Source organism: Durio zibethinus, chromosome 22, assembly GCF_047325235.1.
Source record: "Durio zibethinus cultivar Kanyao isolate XHJ-2024 chromosome 22, ASM4732523v1, whole genome shotgun sequence".
Taxonomy (NCBI): Eukaryota; Viridiplantae; Streptophyta; class Magnoliopsida; order Malvales; family Malvaceae; genus Durio; species Durio zibethinus.
In genome coordinates, this window is record NC_143183.1 from 5,176,103 (window position 1) to 5,195,839 (window position 19,737).

The 19,737-nt window shown below is 26.3% G+C and overlaps 1 long non-coding RNA gene and 1 pseudogene across 2 annotated transcripts; one reads left to right on the forward strand and one right to left on the reverse strand.

The window, feature by feature from the left end:
• Positions 1–875: 875 nt before the first annotated feature.
• On the reverse strand, positions 876–2,323 carry LOC111307052 (uncharacterized). The gene is made up of 3 exons (XR_016332108.1): positions 2,081–2,323; positions 1,848–1,987; positions 876–1,300 (listed from the first exon to the last, which is right to left on the reverse strand). It is a non-coding gene; the product is annotated as an uncharacterized LOC111307052 (long non-coding RNA).
• Positions 2,324–12,899: 10,576 nt separating this feature from the next.
• LOC111307276 (phloretin 4'-O-glucosyltransferase pseudogene) lies at positions 12,900–14,671 on the forward strand (annotated as a pseudogene). The gene has a single exon (XR_016331958.1). The product of XR_016331958.1 is annotated as a phloretin 4'-O-glucosyltransferase pseudogene (transcript).
• The last annotated feature ends 5,066 nt before the right edge of the window (positions 14,672–19,737 follow it).

The window sequence follows — 19,737 nt, forward strand, 5'->3', positions numbered from 1 at the left end:
AATGATCGATTCGATCATCTTATGAATTTTGTGCAACAACAATTTTCAGGAAATGATCTTAGTGCTCCACCAACTCAGGTATTATATTTAGTAAATATTTAAAATTTTAAATATATAAAAAACTTACAATCAAGTGTTAAAAATTGTATGGTATTATTCAATAGGTTCTTGACCACGCTAGTGACCAAAGTGAAAAATTTTTTTCATCAATTGGCAGCCAGCAAAATGTATGCAGTCATCAATTTCATACATTTTAATTTTTTATTTTGTTAATGTATATAAAATATTTGAATGTTATTATACTAATTTTTAAACTTTGTATTAATTAGATGTATATTTAAACGTGAATTAAGTTAATATAAATTTCAATTTCTGAATTTAAGCTCTTTAATGAAAATAAAATTTATTAAAAGAATTTAGAAAAAAAAAATACATTTTTACATAATGGCGGTGTTTGCGTTTGTTGTGGGTCACTAAATGAATAATTTAGTAGCGTTTGTAGCATAAAACACCACTATAAGTAGCGGCACTCTTACCAGCAAATGCCGCTTGTTAAGTGGCATTTTTATACAAACGCTACCAAAGCAACGACATTTTTCTCATAAAAATGCCATTGAATTAACGGTGACTAAAAGATACAAATGCCGCTAATATAAAGGCATTTTTAGATTCAAACGCTTTTAAAGTAACAACATTTTTAGTTACAAATGCCACCAAAGCAACGTCATTTTTTCTCGTAAAAATGCCACTAATTTAGCGGCATCACTAAGATAGCAACACCGCTAAAATGATAGCGTTTCAGATATAAATGTTGCTAATATTAAGGCATTTTTTTGAAAATGCCGCTATTTACTGCGACGCGTGTATAGCCGGTATTCTGCGTGACGTTTTTCACAAATGCCGCAAATCTTTTTGTGACTTTTATAAACATCACTAAACGTTAAAAAAAAGAAACCACTAAAAACTAAAACCCCTGTAGTGACAATCTATACACAAAAGATGCACACATTGTTTTGATGATTAATTCTTGGAGGATACAGATAGTAAAAATCATGACAGATATGGGATCAATCAAACAATAAGTGTCCATTTTGAGTCTGGGCAGCCATGACCAGCTCCAATTGCCCTAAAGAAATTGAAGGGAAAGCCATAATATGATCAGGAGGGATGAAATCTTCCCAGCCCTTTACAGGGTTGGTCGTGGTTGTCCCATCCAATCCTATGTGTGTAACGTGCTTCACATCTGTTGGAAAACCAATTTCCATCTCTACTGTCACTTCCTCAATCTCCTCTTTGTAAACTGAAATACCAAAGGGCTGCATGTTAGTAAGTAAATTGAAGAAAAGGCTAGTACCAAAACAGTACCTATATCAAAATCAAACCATGTATTAATTTGAAAAAAATCTATACCAACTGATGTTTTAGACCGCCCAAATAAATGTTAAATTTGGATCGGCTCATATTTAAATGCCTTTGAAGATGTCAAAACATGCATAAAAAATTAGATATGATAATTCATATATTTGTTTCGTATTTATTTCATATCAAATATATGTAAAAACATGAAAATTACATTGTCAAATTCACGTGGACACATCAAATACAGAATATATATATATATATATATATATATATTTGCTTTTGTCAAACCTATATACAATTTTGCTGAAATTATAAATCATGTTGCTTTTATGTTTTTATTTTTTTGTATTATTTTCATGTTATTTTACCGCATTGTATTTAAAATTACAAGTTTATATAAAACTAGGCTTACCCAATATGATACATGTATATCTTATTAATTGGGTAAGGGAATGTAATCAGTAAAGTAAAACTATCAATCTTACCAAATAACTGAGAGAAACCTTTTATGGTAGTCCTGATAAATCTTTGTATCCCACCAGATATATTGAGCTTTGCCAGAGGCAACCAACCAAATGAGTTCTTAGTTCTTCCTTTGGATGAACTTCTCCTGCTGCTTGTTTACCTTAATCACAAACAGTATCAGACAAAACCCAATTAGAAATTGACAGACACCTAAGAAAAAAAAAAGGGGAGAAACAGAGAGAGATGATCATACTTGTTACATTTTGACTTGATTCCGATTTTGGTTTTCTTGGGGGACTTTTGCCAACGGCAACACTTGCCTGAGAAGAACAGCCACAGGAGAAAGGAAGAACTACAAACCTTCCATTCGCTCTTTCATTCCGTCACAAGGAAGTAATATCGATTTTAATTAAGAAGTTGGTTGTGATCACAAGTTTGAAAACCAAATGGAAATGGAAAATATTGGGCGAGTTATATTGGTTGGGATTTTGGCTTTATGAACAAGCTAGAATGATTTTGGTTTGGAAAATGGAAAGATACAATACTCATCTAAAACTAAATTTAACTATTCGTGTATTCAAATATGCTTATTTCATATCAAATAAATGTAAAATATAAAAATTATTGTACCAATATATTAAACATAAAATATATATTTTTATTTTTATTAAACTTATATATTATTTTCATTAAAATTTTAAATTATTTCACTTTCCATTTTTTTCTTATATATTTTCCTCATGTTAGGTTTAAAATTGCCATGTTTAATTAAAATGGCGGGGTTGCATCGAGAGAGTCTGAGGATGGAGTGGCTTTGGGGATTGTTAGTTAAACTGTGCAACTCAGCCTACTAAAACTCTTGTTTTCTGGCTGTCCTCTCTTGTATTCCAAGCCACCATTAATGATAACGCCATTAACTCATTCCACTCCCTTTTTCTTTTTCTTTCAGATATTTCATCATCATCAACCTCGAATTGGACTAATTGGCATAATGGCATCAATCATAGAGTGAATCACAAGTGACTTCACCATCAAATTCAAGGACATGCTCAAGCATTCCTAAGCTAGCTAACTTGAAAGGAATGCGTGTTGGATCAACATTATAACATTTTCCTATGGTAGAATTAAACCAAGTTTTACACTTTTGATGTTATTATTTATTTTATTTATTATGGTTAATATTTTATAATCAAATAATAAAAAATGATATGATGATTAAAAAATTACATGAAAATGTGGTTATTTATAGAAATGAGTGGTGCAAAAATATTCAAATTATAATTTAACTTGATTCTCTTATTTGATTTTTTATATAGTCGACTTAGAGTATGGGATATAAGATTTAGTATGTTATTGTTATTATTTTTATTGTATGATTAATATTTTATTAGTAGTTATTTTGTTGGTAGGTCTTTTAGGGTTTTTAAAATTAGCTTGCTTCTAGTTGCTAAGGTGTTTGCCCAATTCTATGAAAGCAATAAGGTGGTTTTCCTGTTTCCAAGATATTGTGCTAAGACCCATTTTCTAATATTGGATTGCATTGTGAATCCTCTTTTCAAACTGTTATTGCTTTCTAACGAGATTTGTAGGTTTTTAGTAGACTTTTGTTTTTTGGACAGACAAGCAGAGAAAATATATTGAAGAGTAAGGTTTCCTAATATATTGAAGCAAATTTTATAAAATTTTGTAGAGAAAATATGTTCAAGGCTTTTGTTTGGAGGACAGAGGTTTTAATTCAAATGATTTTTAATTTGTAATCTAAAGTTCTTAATTTTTAATTTATACCTAAGTAAATCTTTAATTTTTAATACTAAATTCTTAATTTTTAATTTGTACCTTAATAAGTGCTTAATTTTAATTTATATCTAAAATTTTTTTAATACAAATTAATATTTTATTTGAAATAAGAACTTGTTTAAATATAAATTAAAGGATAAATATTTATTTGGATGCCATCTCTTAGAGATAACTATATAAACTAATTTAATTAAATTTTAAATTCAATACACAATTACTAAATTCAATCTTAATTTGAGGTCTGTTTGTTTTGTGAAAAATGATTTTTGAAAAATAATTTTTAAAAAATGTTTACATTTTCTAAATTAAAAGAGATTTTTTATTATTTGAATGAGTTAATAAAAAATGTTTTCATTGTTTGGATGTTTTCTGAAAAATCTATTTTTCTTTGCTTATAATATTAATGTAACTATTAAAATATTAAAAATTATTTATTATCAAAGTATATTGAAATTATTTATTATTAAACTTATTAATATTAAAAAAATTATATTTTAGTAATAATATTTAATATTAAAATATTATGTTAATATAAAAAATACTTAAAATAAAACTATTTATTATTCTTTATATTATTTATTAATATATTAATAATTAATATATTATATTAATAGTATATTATTTATTAATATATTTTTATAATAATTATACATTAATATAATAATATTTATTAATGTGATATTTTTTATTTATTACTATAATAATTTGTATGAAGAAAATTATACTTAAGATATTGATGAATAATTTTATTCATAGGTAGTTCTTTTTCAAAAAATTTTTTATATCCGTAAAATAATTTTCGAAAAAATAACTTAAACATATAAATAATAGAGTAAGCTTAAAAATGAAAATACATAAATATACTAGATTTGATCCAACCCAAGGTAGCCTACTTCAAACTTAATTCACTAGCAAATTAAATCGTTATAATTATGATACTTTTAAAACAAAAAAGGTCACAAAATTCCTTACTCAAACTTAATTTCAAAACCCAATAGGGAATTCTATTTACACCCCATTTATTACTCCATATACCCCACTTCTAAATACACTTCAAATTTAAAACTCAATTTTCTATTTCTACTAAATACATCGCCACCCATCACTTTTTATTTTTCATTTCTACCCTTTCACTTTTCAATAAAAAAAACCCTAAATCCTTCAAATTAACCAAAAATCACCTATGTTTTTGAGTTTTCTAATGATTAATTTTTTAAGATTCCTACCTTGTTTTCGATTAATTTTAGTTGAATTGTGTTTTTGACATATGGTTGCGATAGGATTTAGGTAAAATCAAGCTTTTCGAAAATGGATATCCGAAAAGCTTTGGATATCCATTTCGGAGAAGCTTGATTAAGTGACTTAATCGAAAATATATGCGTTTATGGACCCATTTACTTGATCATGTGTAAGAATATAAGAGACATGGTAATTCCTACTTGGCACAATAACTTGGCACCATAAAGAATATTGACCTTGATAATGTCAACAACAAATTGACAAATATGGATTTAAACAGCAATACCTCAAAAAAATCATTAGAGATCCATTTGAAAATCTTAGCAAGGGACATTGTCAGGGTCAATGTTCCTTACGGTGCCAAGAGATTGAAATCTACGTTTACATACCTAATGCAACAAAGAAACTTAAGTGCTCTTTTTCTTTTGGTTTTACTTTAAAATTATTAGTTTTGTTTGAAATGATAGAAGAACATTGTACGGTTTAAATACTTAATTTAGGATTAAATTTTATTATTATTATTATTTTTAAGAGTAAATGTATTTATTTTATTTAAATTTAAATTAAATGTTATCAAGAGTTTATAATTAAATATATATTTAAATAAAAATTCTTGTTTTTTTGGAAATGAATTTTCAAGAATGCAGTATAACTCTCAAAAATCTATTTTCAAGAATGTAGTATAATTCTTGGAAAAAATGCAATACAATTCTTAAAAATCCATTTATGAGATTTTAGGGTTTAGTGTATGTGAAAAAGGGATGAAAAAAGAAAAAGAAAAAGGAAGAAAATGGGAAAGAAGAAAAAGGTGGTTTGGGGTGTATAAGTTATTGAGGGTGTTTTTGTCATTTACTAAAGGTTAAAAATGGTATTTGCTAAATGAATATTTTTGGAAGAAAATTTATAAGGTGTATAATGAAGATTTTATGGTGTATTTAAAAAGTCCCTAAACTCAGTTACACCCTTTTAATAAGGGGTGCATTTAGTTCTTCTTTTGATATCTCACTATTTGGGATGGCCAAACTAAAACCAAATCATCATATTTATAAAGCCTGTATAATTTTATTAAACTTCCTATATAAGATTCAAGACAAATTTTCAACATTTATAACTCCACTAAAATTCTCATATTGGATTAAAAGATTCACTATAAATTTTTTTCATATACTAATGTTTGGTTATAATGACAGTTAAATTTCATTAGTAAAAGAGACTTTTATTGATAGATTTTTAATATCGTCAAAATATATCATACTTATACCAATACTTTTTTTGACAGTATATGACTATCCATTAGTATAAATATCTCAATTATTTGGTAAGATTGATAGTTTTACTTTATTGATTACATTCCCCTACCTAATTAATTAGATAAAAGCAACATGATTTATAATTTCAGCAAAATTTATAATTTCAGCCAAAAATACTTTCAATAATCCCCTCAATAATATTGAGGGGATTATTAAAAGTATTTTTGGCTAAAAACGCCTTGAATAATTCACTTAACAAATTTTGGAAGGGATTATTGAAGACGTTTTTGGCCAAAAATACCTTGAATAATTTCTCATAAAAATTTATTAAGGAGATTATTGAAGGTTTTTTTATTGAGGGGATTATTGAAAGTATTTTTGGCTAAAAACGCCTTGAATAATTCACTTAACAAATTTTGGAAGGGATTATTGAAGACGTTTTTGGCCAAAAATACCTTGAATAATTTCTCATAAAAATTTATTAAGGAGATTATTGAAGGTTTTTTTAGCCAAAAACGCCTTGAATAATCCTTTATAAAAATTTATTGAAAGGATTATTTAAGGTATTTTTGGCCAAAAACGACTTGAATAATCCCATTGAATTTTTTGTAGGGATTATTCAAGTCGTTTCTAGTAAAAAACACCTTCAATATTCTAAAAAAAATGACGGGCTTATGAATTTAAATAATTTTCTTTACCTCTACCTCCCATCGACTCTATATACTTAATCTCCTCCTCCCACCAACTCTCTCCACCTGTCAGTACCCATAGCCTAATCTCCACCTCTCACCAACTCTACAAACTTAAACCCATTGGCACCCATTTTGTTTTAGAGCTAAATCAAAATTGAAGCATTAAGACTCTTGTCATTTCTCAAAGGTATTTTTCATTTTCTGTATTTCAATTTTGTGTCATCGAGCATGCCTTTTTTTTTTTTGTATTTTTAGCTGTATTGGATGAATCTAGGCTTAGTCTTTGTCACTTTGAAAAGTAGAGAAGAGCCTAAAAATGTTATTAACGACACTGTTTTTGTTAATGAAACAGCTACAATAGGAAAAATAGATGAAAACTTCATCTGTTTTACTGTAGATTGGTGGCCTCTTGATAAATGTGACTCTGGAATATGTAGCTGGGGAATAGCTTCTCTTCTTAATCTAGTAAGTAGCTTATCCTTTGGCTTTTCGGATAAAAACATCACAGAAAAAATTCTTTTTTTTGAAATTTTAATGTTTGTTTCGCTTTTATAGGAATTTTTTAAATAAAAAATTGGCTGATTAGGAAATGAATTGTGTGGCTCTAGTATTGGAACAAGAGTTGCAGCAGATCAATATGCATCTGATGTAAATAATCTTCAAAATATTATTTAGAATATATATAGAGGATTTTATGTTCAGCCATTAGTAATAGCACCAGGAGGATTCTTTGATGCAAACTTCGCACACCATGTTTGTAGACATTCAATCATAGATATTAATGTTCTTTTCTTTTTGGATTTGGTACAATGATGTTAGTTCTTGACTTATTTTAAATTTGTGGATTATAAAACAATTTGGTTGTTGTTTTATTTCAAATGTTATTAAATATTTTTATTTTTTATGTATTTTTTACTTTATATTATTATTATAAATAAATTAATATTAATAACTAAAAATATAATTAAAAAAAAGTTTTTACTAACTCCTTATAATTTATACCAATACGTTTTACTATTGAAATATTTCAAACCATACTAATAGTCATCAAAGACCGTCGATATAGGCAAAAAAAATTAAAACATATGAGTCTATACTGATGAGAATTAACCATCAGTGTAGGCAAGATAATTAAAACATACAAGTCTATACTGACGAGTGTTAATCATCGATAAAATGTATAACGGTGGACACACAACATATGCTATACCAATAAATATACATTTATTGATGGTCTTGAACTGTAAATATATCTCTATAAGCTATTTCGACACCTTAAAAATCATCAGTATAGGTCTATACCGACGAGGGATATACTGATAGTTAAAAATTCATCGAAATACATATTTTGACTGTCGATATAAGGTTTATGGTGTTATACTGATGAATTTTAGAATTTTACTGATGTTTTTTTTAGCGTCACTATATGTTAGATTTCTTATAGTGATTCAAGTTAAATTCTCAACGCGCATGGCAATGGAAGAGAAGTTGTATTAAGATTGGGGTGATGTTAGGAATTTAGAGTAGGGGTGTAGGTATATGTCAACGTGGATAGAAAATTGAAACTTCTTTTATTTTTCAAATTAAGATCTATAAATTGTCACTAACGGTTTCTCTAAACAATCAATTTGTATATTTATATTTATATATTTTATATTAAAGGTTTGTAAAATATAAAAATTGTTATATCTTTGTTATAGTTTTTTCTAGAGAAAGCAATCACACGTTGAAAAAAAATGTCATTTAAATTAAAAAGGGGTGCAAGTTTAATATAATTTGACTAAAGTGGACAAATTGCAAGGTTGGATTCCAAGGTTTGGTTGGTCTATTAAATATATGTTAATTATTTAATTTATAAAAGTTGGCAATTAATAAACTATTATTTATTTATAGTTTAATTTTTTAATAAATAAAAGTTAAATGGCTAAATAATTATGTCCGTTCGAAACATATAGTTATGTTTGAACATAGTTATTAGACAAATATGTCTATAAAATAAATAAACACTTAACTTACATTATAAAATCTTTTTTGAAAAATATCCAGAGATAACTTATCAAAACATTCATCTAATTCTCCAAAATATTTTTTAGTATTTTTCTACAATGTTTTTTCTACTGAAATTCTTTATAAAAATTCGATAATCTTGTCATATGTCGATTAAAAATTGACGGTCTAATTTTATCAATATAAAATATAATTAATCATTTCATTTTATTATATTTTTTAGATTTATCATCTGTAATTTTTTTACATACCTACTAAATAAATAATATAATAGTGACAAATAAATCTTTAAAGAAAAATGCCATTCTTACATGTCTTACATGTTTTCCTCTAATTTTAATATTTTTCAAAAACTATATTTCAAAAATTGATCTAACATCATAATTCTTATTAATACATCAAATGTAAATATATATATTTTAAATTTATATATTATTTTTATTAAATTTTTAAATAATGTTATTCATAGTTTTTTTATATTATTTATATATTATATAATTATATCATATTTAAAATTATTATAAATAATTATATTTAGCATGCCACTTCATTAACCACACGGCTTGTGAGGTTTGGCAATTGGCTGTTCAAAAAAACCGTCAGTCACGAAACTTATTTTGTATAATTTGAAGATTAAATTTATTATTACGCCTTCCATTCTTGCCGAAAAAGAAATGACAGCATCAAAAAATAAAAAAAAAAGTTTGAAAATTGTTATAAAAGAGCGAGAATGTCGTGTTTTCAACAATTTTGAAAATCTAAATAGATTTTTCTTTTACCTTTCTGAAAACAAAATGATGATACTAAACACTTTATTTTATCATTTTCAAAAATAAAAAAAAAATATTGGAGAATGGAGGGATTAAAAAAAGAAAAGAAAGAAGTTAAAACAGAAGCATTATACACTACATGAAAATAGAGATTTTGTGATTGTTTTTTAGCAATGCTTTTAAATAAATGCCACAAAGTTTCATGTTTTTATAAGGTTAGCGACGTTTTTTTATAAAATGCCACTAAATTTTTATATAATAACGTTCGGATTTAAAAACGCTACTGAAAATATATTTTTATGGCATTTGTTGACCTAAACATTGCTATATTCTTTGATTTTTATAAATTTTACGATGTTTATATAAACGCCGCTAAAAACAAGGCATTTTTTGGGGTTATTGAAGGCATTTTTGACAAAAAATACCTTGAATAACCCTATTTAGTTTTTTTGTAAGGGATTATTCAATGCTTTTTAAAAATTAAAAGAGATTATTTAATGCATTTTTGGCTAAAAACGTCTTGAATAATTTCATTTAATTTTTTGTAAAGGATTATTTAAGGCATTTTCTAGCCAAAAACACCTTGAATAATCCTAAAAGAAAATTGGAGAAGATTATTGAAGGTATTTTTAACAAAAAATGCCTTGAATAATCACACTTTTCAGTTACTAAATTTCTCTTAAATTTAAAACACGCGAGACCCCCTTTCTCCTTTTTTTTCCCTACTCATTTCTTCTATTTTTTCTCATTTTAGGTTGCTTCTTCCCATTTTCTGCCTAAGTTTCAATCATTTTGTGGTCAATTTTCATCTTATTTCCTTTTGTTTTTTGCAAATTTCAAGTTAGCTTTCTTGCATTTTGGGTCAAATCTTTAAACTTCCTGTTTGATTTGTTAGGTGAAATCCCTAAACTTTTTGTCTGATTTGTTGCATTTTTGCCACCATTTGAGCTCCATTGGTAAGCTTAATTTCAATATTGGCAATTTTTAGTGTTTGGTCATTCTTTTTCTTTTTTTTTTTATCAATTTATTTCATTATTATAGTTTTGAGTTTGGCTTTATTTGGTTGGTGAGAAAAATTCAAAATAGAACACAAAGTGAAAGAAATAGGGTTTTTCTTTGAAAAACTTGAAATTGAATGTTAAATTTATTTACAAACATGAATGAAATTTTAGGTTTAGTTTTTTTTTTTTCAATAGAATATTTTTCAAATTACTAAAAAATTGTTACTTGTTAACATGAATTTATTGATTCATTAAAGATGTCCGTAGGAAACCATTATGAAATAGTTTAATTATTTTTTTCATCTCTTCTTGGCATATGTTTTGTTTGTTTTTTCATATTATGATGTTTGATGAAATGACTTAATCTTTCTTGAAATGATTCGTTGTGCATGAAAACTATTAACAACAAAAGATAGAAACCAAAAAAAGACATCTATAGTCATTTGTGAATATTGTAAGGTAAAGTATTTGCCATATACTTAATCTTCCTTTGTTACACTGTAGGTTTCTAGATGTATGAATATTCGATTAAAATTTATATAAATTTTTTGTTGATGTTATCTTTGTTCATTTTTTGCATTGTTTAAAAAACATGATATCCATGCATGACACATAATAAGTTCTTTTTTTTTTTTTTTTGACATTGTAATAGGTTATCTCTGATATCTTCTTATTATTATTTTTGATTTAATACTTAGTATAATTAAGTATGTTATAGTTCGTTTTCATCTAATTTAATTATATAATTTTAGTCTGATAATGTAGCAAGTACTAAATGGATAAGAGTTGGATGCAAAAGTCAAAATTAAGTTAGTAGGTTTTTGAGCATGCTAATGACCAAGGTAAAAAAAATCTTTCATCAAATAGTAGTGTTACAAATCTATGCAGTCATCAATTTCATACATTTTAAATTTTTTATTAATGTACTAAACTAATTTGAATATTATTACATGTATTAAACTTTGTGTTCTATTCATATTGGAACAAATTATGTATTTATAATATTCAGTTTATGAATTTAAGTTCATTTTTATTTATTTTAATATTTTTTATTTAATGATAATAATAAATATTAAAAGAAAATTAAAAAAATAAGTTTATTAATTTAGCTACATTTGTATCTAAAAACGTTGTTAAATGCCAAAATGTAGTAGTGCTTTTTACTATAATGCTACTAAATTTAGTGATATTTTTTACTATAAACGTCGCTAAATTTAGAGGCATTTTATGATAAAAATGCCGCTAAGTTAGTGACGTTTTTTTAAAAATGCTGTTATTTTCTTCGACACAAGTATAACTGACACTCTTAGCGATGTTTTTAGCAAACACGGCTAATCTTTTAGTGGTGTTTATAATGTGAAAAAAAAAATAACTAAAAACTTAATTCTCTATAGTATATCAAATGTTGATCGTATATAATTTTTTTTTTTGAAAAATTATTCTAATATAATGATGAAATTTAAATACACTAATAAATAAATAAATGGCTCACAGCATAATTTTTAGATTTTGAAAATTTTCCATTTCTTATTTTCACTATAAATATAATAAAGTAAGGTAAATAACTACGTTTTAAAATCTTAAAAAACAAAGATCTTCAAATTTAGCTAGATTAGTTTTGAAAAAAAATTAAATCATCATATAATATTGGTTCAGTAAAATCCTGCATTCCTGCTCAAATTAAAGTTTGAATATCCTTTTTCTTAAATTAAAAAAAATTAATTATTCATCTTTATATATATATTTTAAAAATTGTTGATAGTTATTTTCTCCATTTCATTTTTATGAAAGTATTTGATTTCATAGAGTTTTAGAACAAAAATATTGATTTTGATGTATTTTATATTAAAAATTTAAATTTATTGTTATAAAATTAATGTTCTATAATTATAATGTTAAAAAATAACTTAAAATATGAAAATATAAAAAATTGAAATATAAAAATAATGAACACTCAAAATGATACTAAAAAAATTATAATAATTTCTTTTGTTTTTATATTTTACGAATTTGAAAAAAAAAAAGGCATGTTGGGGATAGAAAAAGGTTGCTAAAATTTCTCATTATTAAAAGTCATAGAAAATGATTATAAAGTAATTTCTTTGTTTTTTGTGTAACACAAACATGTGATTTCCGGCAGCATCACTCCTTTGGTCAAGCTTAGGTTTAGATTCTCTTGTGTCATATGATTAACCTTATTAAGCTGTAGTCAGACCCAGATAAGTTCAAATAGGATTAGCCGAACTGAAATAATCGTCAGCTCAAACGTCATCTTTTCAACTCCAAGCGGTTATAAAATCCATAGCTTTCCTCATTTAATTCAACTTCCACGAGTAGCAAACAAACCGACTTTCTTTCCACGCGCCAACAGCGTCGTCGTCACCACCACCACGCTCCCACCATGCCACAACCTCATTTCCTCCTAGTAACCTACCCTGTCCAAGGCCACATAAACCCCACCCTCCAATTCGCCAAGCGTCTTATACAAATTGGTGCATGTGTCACCTTCATCACCACACTCTCCGCCCGTCGCCGCATGACCAAAGTCCCCGTCGCTCAAGGCCTATCATTCTTGACCTATTCGGATGGCTATGACGACGGGTTAAAGTTCGGAGATGACACAGACCATTACATGTCAGAATTTAAGCGTCGAGGCAAAGAAACCCTCGCTGAAGTTATAGAAAGCGGTGACAATGAAGGCAAACCAATCACTTGCGTCGTGTGTTCTTTACTCCTTCCCTGGGCTATGGAAGTGGCGCGTGAACATAACACCCCATCAGCTGTACTGTGGATTCAACCTGCCACAGTTCTTGACATCTACTATTTTTACTTTAATGGATATGAGGATACTATCAAGGGCGAAGCTGATGAATCCAAGTCATGCCTAATACGGTTACCAGGGCTGCCACCACTTGCCAGCCGGGACCTTCCCTCATTTGTTACCTCTTCAAATGCTTACCCTTTTGCATTGTCATTGTTTCAAGAACAATTCGAAGTTCTTGCTGAAGAAACGAATGCTAAAATCCTTGTTAATACCTTTGATGCGTTGGAACCCGAGGCATTAAAAGCTATTGAAAAGTTTAAGATGATAGGGATCGGACCCTTGATCCCATCTTCTTTTCTAGACCGAAAAGATCCACCGGATAGTTCTTTCAAAGGTGATATCTTTCAATGTTCAAAAGATTATGTCCAATGGCTAGACTCGAAACCAAAATCAACAGTTATTTATGTGTCATTTGGAAGTATTGCTGTGTTAGCAAAGAAACAAGTGGAGGAAATTGCACGAGCTTTATTAGCAAGTAGGCGACCCTTTTTGTGGGTGCTTAGAAATCAGAAACTAACTGGAGAGGAAGCGAAAGAAGAAGATAAATTGAATTGTAGAGAAGAATTAGAACATTTTGGGGTGATAGTTCCATGGTGTTCACAAGTTGAAGTTTTGTGTCATCCATCGTTAGGGTGCTTCGTGACGCATTGTGGTTGGAACTCAACGTTGGAGAGCTTGGCTGCTGGCGTGCCGGTTGTGGCTTTCCCTCAATGGACAGATCAAGGGACGAATGCCAAGCTCATTCAAGATGTTTGGAAGACAGGGGTGAGAGTTACCGCGAACGACGACGGGATAGTGGAACGTGATGAGATTAATAGATGCTTGGATTTGGTGATGGAAGATGGAGAAAAAGCGAATGAAGTAAGAAGGAATGTTGAAAAATGGAAAGATTTGGCAAGGGAGGCCGCCATGGAAGGTGGATCCTTGGACATCAACCTTAAGGCTTTCGTAGATGATGTTGCTCTAGGTTGCTAGTAAAGTTGAACTTGTGTTAATTTGGCAAGGGAGGCCGCCACGGAAGGTGGATCCTTGGACAACAACCTTAAGGCTTTAGTAGATGATGTTGCTCTAGGTTGCTAGTAAAGTTGTACTTTGTCATAAAAATATAAGATAGTACTAATAAATTTGTGTTTAATTTTGGTCCATAATAATTTCTTTCGAATGGAATGTTGGATACATTTTTTTTTTTTTTTTGAAGATGATTCAAACCCAGAAGAAAAATCATGTACAAATCGTTTGAATCAAATAAAAAAAAAAAAGAGCCATATATGGAATTTATAATGTTGTCACAGCCAAAAAATTTGTTACGAGTCTCAATGATTGTGAAGCAAGTGGATACACGCATTTACTTCTCTGGCTTTTGGCGTATTTAATTTTTTTGGTGCAAAACTTGTGCGAATTCAAATGCACTTTACGCTTTATTTTGATGGAAAGGACGAACAAGGATAAAAATGAAAATTTTGTTAATTTAATGATTAATTTATAAAACTAAAAAATAGTTATAAATTTTAACTATTAAAGTAACATTTGGTATCTTACAAGATTATTATAATAATTCAATTATCAAAATGATTTTATTATCAAAGTGATTCTAATATTCATAATTTAAAATCACTTTGTTTTATTAATAATGATTAATTTTAATTTTTTAGAATTAAAGATAACTGTGTATGGTATTACTAAAAATTAAATATTATTTTATGTAAAAATATAAAAATAATCATTTATATTATAATAATTACAAAAATTAATAATTTTAAAGTTGTTTACAAATAATAATTTATAAAATATTAGTAATATTTATTTGTTTTATAAATATAATTAAATTATTAAATTAATAAATATAGTTATTGATAAGTAATTGATTTTTATAATCTAAATTATGTAAAAAAAATATTTGAATTAGAAAATGAAATCAATCTATTAAATTCATAATAAAAGAAAAATAAAAAAATTATATTATATATAATTTTTAAAAAATAAAAAATATGCAAATTATTTTGAACTTTATTATAATAAATATTAGTTTGAAAATATAAAAATTTATAATATAAAATAATTATAATTTTAAAAGACAACAAATTTTAATTCACATGTTAAATAGATAAAATTAATTATTGTTAATTTTACATATTATTTAACCTTGGTGATAAAAGTTTATTACCTTTTTATATGAGAATTAAATCACCTCCAAAGCAGTGATTTGATTTCGGTGATTCAAAATTATTACCACATATGATTAATAAGTACTTACCAAATACAATAATTTAATCACTATGTGTTGGTTATCATAGTTTTTAGAGTGATTATCCCGTACTAAACACAATCTTAGAGTAATAAGCTTTTAATATTTATTTCTTTTTATCATTCTTACCAAATAAAAACTTAATACATATATGGACGCATCTAAAAAATAGAAAAACAAGTCTTAAAAAATTTTATACTTGAAATTTTTTTTTTGATTACCTCAAAAAATAAAAAATAAGAAAATTAAAAAAATTCCTAATTTTATCTAGACTTCCTAAAAAGTAGAAAAATTAAAAATTAAGAAAATTAAACTCTTCAAAATTTTCCTTTAAATGCTCTTAAAATTGATAATTTTGTTGATATTTTTATATGTATTATACGTAAATATTTTCAAAATTTTTCTTGATCTATCATTGTACAAAAATATCACAATTTAAAAATAAAAAAAATTACACATAGTAAAATTTAAAATCATACTCCAAAATGTTTATGGACATATCTAAAAAAAAGAAATTTTTTTTTTTAAAATTTTATACTCCGAAATTTTTTTGATTACCTCAAAAAATGAAAAATTAGAAAATTTTAAAAAAGGTTCCTAGACATGCCAAAATTTTAACTTGAATACCTAAAAAAATAGAAAATAAAAATATTTAAAAATTTTTTTTGAACTTATCAAAATTTTTGTTTAAATGCTTTTTTTTGTCAATAAAATTAATAAATTTGTCAATTTTTTTTTTACATATTATAAATAAATATTTTTTAAAAAATTTTTAATCTATTGTTTTACAAAAATATCACAATTTAAAAATAAAAAAAGTTACAAATATTAAAATTTAAAATCATGCATGGAACCTCTTAACATTACTTTCAATCCTTCCAAATTCCAAACTGAAAAAAAAAAAAAAAAAAGGAAAACTGCTAAAATGGATAATATATATTACTCAGTATCTTATTTGAATTATAAAACAAAAAGTAATGATCTCTAACATTTGATTCATTAATTAACTTTTTCATTGTGTGTGCTCGGATACAGCAATAAAGCACAAATACAAGAGAAATACAATCATAAACTCTTGCCCGGGCTTCCCTCAAATCTTAAATTGATCATTTGAATGGTCAAACACACCAATGATGGAGCTGCAAATAATGGAGGAAGCCCAGAAGGGATAAAAGATAAGCCAGGATTCCACGCCTCTTCCATTGGCCGCTTGCAATATTAAGTCAAAGGAAAGTCATTTTCCATTATTTTAACATAAGCAGTAAACACGACATGCACTCGTGAAAGTTTCAACGATGCCAAAATAGGCGCACTTTAGTCCGCGAGCAAGATGATAGACATATCTTGTCTTTTCTTGTAATAAAATGAAAGTGACAACTAAATGAAATGCGTGAAAATGATCATGTGGCTGACCTTAATTCATATTGGGATCGGATTTAGACAAAACTATTAATAAATTTATGATTTTGTTTGATTTGAAACGATCAAAAGTATGAATTTTGTTTACTGTAGATCAACTCGTTTTTAAAGTAGACTATTCAATTGGCCTAAATTTTTATTTTTTTAAATAAACAAACAAATTTTATAATAAATATTAACTATTGTAAAATAAATATTAATCAACAAAATAAAATTTTAAAAATAAATTTATTAACTTAATTTAATATTTGAATAACATCTATTCGTATAAATATAAAATATTAATATATATATGATTTAATTATTTATTTTTTATATAATATAATTATATAATATATATAAAAGTTATTCATGTCAAGTCGAACTTAAAATATTTTATTCAAAACTTTGACTTGTTTTCTAAACAAAATTTAATTTAAGCTTAAACTAATTTAAAATTTTAATATTTATATCCAAATCATCTCATTTCTTAAATAAATTTTTTTAATTTAAATGAATAATTCAATCTTTAAACAAATCTAGCTATAATCTTATCTATCTAGACCAATGGAGACATTAATTTTTTTGGTAGATCTCTATCATTAATATATATATATATATATATATAATGATCATGTTTGCCTATTCTTTGATTTTAGGTTACAGCAAGATGTTGTCCCTCGTTTCGGAGTGTCAAATTCTAGATTTTGCATCTCCGGTCATCCGTTCTTGGCCCAAAGTAACTGGCGAGATACAAAGGACATCTTATTATATTGCAAGATATTCTCATGAGATTTCAATAGGAGTCCATAGATTGGGTGGACGTCTTATCAACACTTACAAATGTTATAGTTTACGTATGGATCTTTTCATTTACATTATATAAAATATTAAAAACAATTTCATATTATTATTTAGATATATTTAAAATTAAAATTAAACAAAAATATATTATTATTTATTGTTAATATATAATATTTTGAACAAGATAAGGTTTAAACTTAAAACGTCATGCCCAAGCTCAATGTCACAAATACTAACATATAAAGTGTTATTTGTTTTGATTAATTAAATTTTATAATTTTATTTTATAAAAACATCTCGTAAGAGTATGAGATTCGTAACTCTTATTAAGTCACGAGATCTTCTTCCATCTCAACAAGGATTCATTGTCTTAATGGCACATTGCTGATATTTTTGTAGTCAATCTTGATATCAAATGTTATAGTTCACACATCATCTTATAGTCCACACGTCATCTTATAGTCCACACATCATCTCATAGGTTGAAAATGATATGATATAAATACTTATACGACTATTCAAACTCTAACACGCAATTGAGATTCACATCTCTCCTTCAAACCATAGCACTCAACCTGTATGTATAAGTTAGGTTGTATAAGTGGTCTGTCTTATGGATAGGTCTTTATTTTTACGTAAGTAAAACCTTTGGAATTAGTTAACAACGTTAATATATGCCCAATTTTATTTTAAAGTTGGATTCTATTTAAGAATCTGTAAATTAATTGACTAAAAATATCCAACTTCTAAATCACGAATCGAACTCTTAACTTCCAATATAAATCACAAATAAAATCACATGTAAAGGTTTAAGTAAACCAATATATACACTTACAACTTGAATATAACAGCAAATTAATGTTTATTAATATGTTGATGAGATAGTTCTTTTTTCCTCACAAAAATGTAATAATATTATGAAATAAGGAGATCCTATATTTTTTTTTTCACAAATGAAGTCAAAATTTAAGAAAAAAATATTATATGTATTGAAATTAAAATTAAAATTTATTGAATGTCGTCGATCATAAATATCTAAAGTAATTGGTTTAAACTTTAAATTTGATAGTATTGTTTTAAGTTGTAAAATCAAACCCCTAATTACAATTTTAAAAATGCATTTCAAAAGACTAAAGAGACCCAACCAAATCGATTCTTACTTTTTAATGCAGTAAATTAAGGAAAAGTGGACGACAATGCACCTTTCACTCATGTTAGAAAGTTAGTAATGGGAAGGAAGGGTCACCCTCAGTGAGGCCGACAAATTAGACAAACTAATGAAAGACACCTCAACCTACCATGGAATTGTCGAAAATAAGAAATAATGATTGAGGTCGCACGGGAAAAATCGTCTTGGCCTATATATTTTTTCTTAATCTAAATGTGCAATTAATTTTGACGGACAACTAGGAATGAATACTGAAACTACGTATCAACTTGAGAATCTAATTTAGCCTGATCTCTTAACATAAGGTAACTCCCTTGATTATCAAAACGGAAATTTTAAGCAAATTAGTGTTTATTTGTTGACGAGATTATTGATATTTCTTTTTTGCTTCTAAAATGGTGTTATTATATATATATATATATATATGTTAAATATTAAGTTTTATGTGATTTTATATTAAATTAAATCTTTTTATTTATTATCTATTGATTATAAATTTGATATTTAACATAATATTAAAGTATAGGTTATATTGTTTTTATTTTTTTACTTTTGTTATTTTTTATAGTTTATCATATGATAATTTTTTATTTCGGTCAACATGTAATGAAACTTGTTAAAATAATTTTTATCACATATTTATTAAATATTGAATTTCCTTTGATCTTATATTTATGTTAAATTCATTTATTTATTATTAATTAATTTTAAATTA